The 7,077-nt window shown below is 36.6% G+C and overlaps 1 long non-coding RNA gene across 1 annotated transcript; it reads right to left on the reverse strand.

Moving 5' to 3' along the window:
* Nucleotides 1–3,245: 3,245 nt before the first annotated feature.
* On the reverse strand, nucleotides 3,246–4,928 carry LOC125755168 (uncharacterized). The gene is made up of 2 exons (XR_007410972.1): nucleotides 4,627–4,928; nucleotides 3,246–3,485 (listed from the first exon to the last, which is right to left on the reverse strand). It is a non-coding gene; the product is annotated as an uncharacterized LOC125755168 (long non-coding RNA).
* Nucleotides 4,929–7,077: the final 2,149 nt, after the last annotated feature.

The raw sequence follows: 7,077 nt of genomic DNA on the forward strand, positions 1-7,077 counted from the left end.
CCCTGCAAATGTTCAAGTTTCAGGTGCTTCCTATTTACATCTCAGGGTGCTGAGATGAAGAGTCTGGATGAAGATAGCAATACTATTAAGTGGGTTCATAGCCCATTGACAGTTAATTAATAGTGCCAGGGAGGGGAGAGTTGGCAGTGGTGTACTACAGGGTCTCTGTCTGTCCTTGGTCTGCTCTTCCTCAACATCTGGATGAGGATGTAAGTGACACTTCTTTGATTTTTTTAGGTGAAAATGATCTTGACAAGCTTGAATAATCCATGGGTTGCTTATAAGAGTATAATAGAAACATATAATAGTATCCTCCACTTAAATCTTTATATTAACTGTATTATGTGGACAAAGAAAAAATCGAAAGAGCTAAATATTTATATAAACATTCCTAAATTCATATATATCTGGGAGTATTTCTGGAAGGAGATAAAAATACGGTGACAGTGGTTACTCTAAAGAGGGCTTGAGAGACTGGGGATCTGGACAACAAGTAATATTTACTTTGTCCCACCTACATTTTTCTGTTGCTTGAATTTTCTTTTTAACTATTTAGTTTTTTAAAATGTCCATGTGTTAATTTTTCTGAATATGTTCCTAATCAGAAGGAGCAAGTGAAGATGCATAGGATTTTAGGAAGATATGGATTAACAGGAGCCAATTGGAAAACCCCTAGCGATTATGATAATTGTAAATTCCAGTTTGAATCAGTGCTTGGGTGTGGTTAGTTGACAGCAAAGTGAATCTGTTAGATTTCCTTAGTGGGCCCTGGTCAGAAAGACCTGACACCCTATTCAGTTTACCTGGTTAAGGGAGCAGGTATAATAATCCAGGTATTATCCTTAAGTTATTTTCTTTTAAAGGCCTAAACGGCTCTTCCATTTACTGGTTGGACTGCCCAGTGTTATTCTGTAGGCTTCCAATATTCCTCCAAAACCAGAAGATTACCATGTTAGATCCTCAGACTTGAGCCAGGAACAAAAATGAAACCAAACACATCCAAAATGAGGAATTAATTTTTTATTTGTAGGAAAGTTTATTCTCAATAAAGATTTCCCAACATTAGCCTAAATTAGGAAAGATGGTGGTAAAATCAGCTTTCATGACATCTTAGGATATTTACAATAGTGTAATAGATGAGACTATATGATTACCAAAGATATTTCCATTTCGAGATGATATGCAATGCTTATTTTTACGTGGGAAATATATTGTTACTCATTTTGCTATATTACAACTGTCTTTAGTAGAATTCCACCTTTTGCTTGCTATCCTTATTGGCATATACACTTGATTTTGCCTGATGTTCAGTAATACCAATTGTCACTTTGAAAAAAAGCAGCAAGACAACAGTGTCTACTGATGTAAAAACAATTAAATCTACTGACTTTATTTAATCAAGGATGTAATGTGGTTGGAACATTTGATGGTATGTTCTAGGCTAACTATGTAACTTGATTTCCTATGGTGATTCATACTTTGAGTCATTAATTGCATTAGAGTATAATGGAACAGTATTTGATATCCTTTAAAAGGCCGTGAGAAACACCCTACTTCCATCAGAAATTGTATTTTGAAAGTACCTTTAAGTTATAGAATATAAATATATAGAGTACATAGATACATATTCTGTGTCAATATATGGAGTAAAAAATTGTAACGGAAAGATTTCTGACCATATCAGCCTCTGTGTGCTTTTCCCTGCTCCCTATAGCCTTTTTAATTTCTTTATTTTTTAACTATTAGAGAAAAACAATCTGGATGCTGGGGAAGTTGGAGCCAGTCTGGTATTAAACAAATAGACACAGATAATCTTCCCTAGTTACCATCAAGCTTTCTCCCAGTGCTAAAGCTGAACCAACAGTAAGTACTCCCAAGCAAATCTATTTTAACCACTATTTAAAGAGATTCCTAAAAGAAACAACAACAACAAAAAAACTCCCTCACAGGTGCAGATCATTTTTTCTTAATCTCTACCTTCCACAGAGTGGGGTTTTAGAATAGTTTCTGTTGCTCATGGCACTGCTGGAAGAGATAGCGGGTACCGGGGAAGGACGTCGTTGACACCTGCTGCCGTGGGACTGTACCTTGTTCCCACACCTGCCAAAACAGCTGGCTCCCTGCTTGGGGACAAAGACACAAAGAGCCTGTTTGAATGAGTTACTTCTTTTGATTTGAGTTGGTAGGAAATTTAGTTTATTGGGGGGTAAACTCAAAAAGATCACAAGTACAACTGTAATGTGTATAGATGGGATGTAGCTAAACAGAGCATAACAACAGTTATCTTTGGATGTTGGCATAATGATTATTTTAATGTTCTATTTTCCTGGGGTTTTCATATTTTCTATCATATATACCAACACCTTTTATAATCAGAAAAAAGTTATTTAAATGTTTTTTTTTGTTTGTTTTTTGTTTTTTGCTTGATCCAAGCATCTCCTATCTAAAAAGATCATAGGATAACAATAAGACATGTCAGGATTGAAGTGTTTTGTGGTCATGGTTTATTTCCTCTTTTGTTTCTGAAACAGAAGAAACTAAAAGCATTGCCTAAAGCATTTCCTCCGGGCAACTATTCTTAACCCCAATTTACGCATCCCCCTTGCCAGATTATTCCCAGGTACATAGTGCTATTGCTGGTTGGTTCCAACGTGAGACAATTTTCAGAGCTCTGTGTGGAGACTGGTGGTCACTTGGAGCCACAGTCCTGATGGAAGCAACTGAAACTTTGCCTGATAAAAGAGCAGATAATAAATCGTTCAACCTATAAAAACTGACTCAACTGGGCCTAGGAGTCATTGGTTACTTTGATCTATTCCTCAGCTGCTTAATTTACTTATGGGGCAGTTCTGGCTCTGTAGGTCTTGAAACTGGAAAATAGACTTCTTGATAGTAAATCCTTTTGAAAGATTAGGTAGAAAGCCAGTTGCCATGTTCACAGTGAAGTGGTTCAGATTTCTGAGAAAATTCACAAGAAGCTGGCAACCGTCATCTTTCAAGAGGAGGCTTGGCGTTTTGAAGTGTGTGGGAGGTGACCTACCTTTCTTCACGTGCCCTTTGAAGCTGTTTGCACTTACGACTTTGCACTTGTGCTGCATTTTCAATTAAGCAATAAGTAATAATTGTGCATGGCTTAAACTTTTATTTTCTGACTTTTCATGACATGATTTTCTACATTCTACCAGGGATGACTTCACTAAAAGTAAGTGAAAATTTTTTTCAAGAAAGGCAACAGGCTCTTAATATAAAGTTTTATGAAATAAAATTGGATATACTTGGCTCTAACTTCTTTTCCCCTCATGGAAAGGCTCTTTAGTGTACCATTGTCCTGAGGAACAATGTTTTTATTTTGTGAGGTATCATGAGATGTTACTGATATCTTCTTGTACTTTTGGAAGAGGAAGGGACTTCATCCTGTCTTCTCCCAGAGTGGTTTGATGTCACCAACTCCACTCTCATTACCTTCCTTGCTTTTTGGATGTCACCTGGAAACCACACAGACAATTCATTTTCAGCTTCTTAAAAACATTTTTTTTCTGCCTCCGCACCCAAATCAGAAGGCTGAGAATCACTCCTGATCATCCCTGCACTTAACTCTGTAATCCTCACCTTTCACAGCCATGCAGTCAGCCACCTAGTCCTGAGGTAGCTAAATCTTTGAACTCTTTCATGCACCTTTCCACTTTCCTCACTGTGGACTATTCTAGCTCATTTTTTTTTCAACTCATTCATGCATCAGTGCAAAATCTTCTCATAAATATCCTTGCTCCCAGTCTAGTCTCCATCTCATCCATCCCTTGATTGGTTGCCAGGTGGTTTCTCTAAAATGTGTATGTGATCTTGTTGCTTTTTAAATTTAAAATCCTTTGATGACACACTTTTCTTTCCCTAGAATATTATTTGCAAGGTTATTTCTGACCTACTCTGGATGGAAACTTCCAGCCTCATTTCTCAGTACCCTTTTACACAGTAACCGTGCTTGATTTCTTAAAAATCTTCTCAGTGGGTCATGGTCTCTCTCTTCCTTGCCATGGCACATCCTATTTCCTTGGTCAGAAATGCCTTATCTTTCTTAGTGCCTTCCACTTTTTCACGAAGTGGTCCCAGCCTCATCTTCACCAGTCCTGCTTATATTTTTCTCTTGAGCTGCTCCTAGTACTTAGCTATGCATATGTTTACTCTTGCCCTTTCTCTATAATTTTAATGATTGGCTTGCTTATTGCTCTTCATACTAGATTATAAACTCCAATTTATAATTTGGAGGGGGTGTCTGAGGGAATAGTTTGCAATGGTAAGGGAATATATACTTATTTTGAATTCCCACTTGACTCCATTTTTGATGTTTGACTACTGACAACTTTTAATCCCCATCACTCTTCTTCCCCTTTTGCCCCACATTTGGGAAGGGTGATAAGAAAGCCTGGATTCTTCCTCCTTTGGCATCAGCAAGAAGTTCAAACAGTAGAAGCCCTGGCCCATAGGCAGGAACCCTCACACCAGCCCAGAACCAGCCCCAAACCCCAAGCCATTCTCTTCTCTATCCCCTGAAGGCATTCTTAGCCATGTTTGGGAGCCCACCCAACTCTCCACAGAGCGCTTCATTTTGTGAGCAATAACTTTCCATACCATGTTGGTGAGTGTGTGGCATCATCAGTCTTGGTAACTGAACCAAAATTTGGTTGGTTGAGAACATCCAGCTGCTTCTCAGGGGTGAATACCACTCCCCCATACACACATGAGTCTCCAGACCCAATTAATATGATATTATATGCACATAATACTCATATAGTACTTATTAAGTAAAGATGACACATTCAAAAGCATCTCAGTATGTAAGTTCCTCCATTCAGATGGGAAGTTTGGTTTCCTTTTTTGTCTGGAACATGAGAAGAGGTGAGGGAATGGGAATGAACATAGGCATTTATCAACCACTAAGGAAATATAAATATGAACTATTATTTATTACATCATAGGTACTTGCTTCTTCCAGATTCCGTTATGGATGCTTGAAATGAGTGTTTATGTATTTCACAGAATATAAATCTGTTTTGGGGTATTCCTTTGGTCACAAGATGTCCTTTGACCAGTGGGATGTTTTCCATAAGCGTATTTTAATAAGAACACAGCACTGCCCCAGAGCTTGTTTCCTGCACCTGCCAACTTCCATGAGTAAGTTCGGTGAGCATAATTTCAGTCCTGTAGTATCACTCCTAAACCAAGCTTGGTCAAGTCACATCAGTTTATTTAGGTCTTGTGCCCTGTAAAAGGGTTGGAGGGCTCATGATAAATCCAAGACCTCTTGCTCAAATGGTGGTATCATTATAGTCTGTCTTCTTCTTCTGGGCTTTTCAAGGTCATGGTGTCCTAGCCCTTAAAAGGACTCAGCAAAGTGATGAATTTTGCATTTCAGGCCATATAAAAATTGCGTTACTGACTAAAAGAACAAGAAGCCTCTTACTAAGTAACTAATCCCAATTCAAGCACTTTGAAAATAGCTATAATGAAAATCACACCAGGAGAAGGACATCAGACGTCTGTTAGCAAAACAAAGCATAATGAAACCCTTTACTTTACTCTATTACAAGGACCCAAATCACAGGCTACTGAAGAGATTTTATAGAACACCACTTCTTTCTTCCTTCCTTTCTTTTTAAAAAATGTCTAACACATTGATGTAAGTACACAAAGGAAATGTCAAAAATAGAAAATGTGTCCTATAATTCAGTTCTTTTCAATATGCATCATTACTGTTTGAGCCTTGTTCCAGTGATTATATATTTTTAAGTAGATATAAATCTTTTATGTTCTATTTCATTTTAATGGATCATATATTTTTTCTTTTGGAAGCATAGTTTTCAAAATGATCATTTAAAAATAACTGCATAACAATACATGTTATTAATGAATCACCTTTTCCAAAACTATACCCCTTTGGTTGGTCACTTAAAAGTTTTTCCAGGTTTTCTATTATAATTACACATAACAATGTTTTTTTTTCAAGTGCAGAATCCATTTGTATGTTGAATCTTTTATGGAAACGCAGTGAACATCTCTTAATTGGATCTCTTTATTGGTCTTTTTACAAATAGGAATAGGAAACTGCTAACAGAGTTCATAAACAGTGGTATTACTATAGTTGGAATTCTTTTAGACCAAATGGTAGAGCTGAATCTAGTTGTGTGATATTTCTTTCAACAAGCATATCAGAAGTCTTATATGCTCTTTAGTGCTGAGCACATTGATATTAAACAATATAGCAAACTAGGTCATTACTCCCTAATACTGAAGACCCTGTTTTTCAAGATAAAGACATACTTGGGAAAGAAATATTTTTAGCTCCCACAGTTCACAAATATTCTACCTGAGGGGAAAAAACACATTATGATGGCTTTACTTGACCAAAATATCATCATAAAATTAAAGAAAATATTAATTTATTGGAGCAACAATTAATTTTTAAAACGGAGACAGGTTTGGTCTTTTTCCTTGGGAAGTTGACATTTTAATGGAGGTGATGGACAAGTAAAGAGGCAATTAAAATGTAGTGAGCTGCTAGACCAATCCTAATGAGACCTGCCTTTTCTGTGATCAAGAATAATCTTTTAAATTATTATGATCATGGGAGGGAGGCTGTTAGGAAATGTGACAGATTTTGAAATGAGCAAAAATGATAAATGGATGTCCTTTCTGGTAGACTTTTCCAGGTTATCTGTGTCTTTGCCTGGCTTGGAGCTATTTTACAACTCTGTAAATTATAGAAAACTTATAGCCATGCAAATGATTATTGTCTATAAAAATGTAAATAAATTTTGTCTGGTGCTATACAATAGATTGTTGCCTTGTGGCTATTCACCAGTCTTATATCTATTTGTAAATTCATTTCGGCTTTCCTGGTGGCTCCTATATGTGTATCATCTCAGAATTCTTTGAACAAATTTTAACTTTTTACTGATTCCCTCATTAATTAATGAGTTAAAATCTCAAGCGTTCATTTAATATTTGTATGATGGTCATGATTTTAACTTTTTTTTTTCCCAAAGAAATATCTTTTAGCACTAGGGTACAATAGCTGCTTAG

The sequence above is a fragment of the Canis lupus genome, chromosome 5, assembly GCF_003254725.2.
Source record: "Canis lupus dingo isolate Sandy chromosome 5, ASM325472v2, whole genome shotgun sequence".
NCBI lineage: Eukaryota > Metazoa > Chordata > Mammalia > Carnivora > Canidae > Canis > Canis lupus.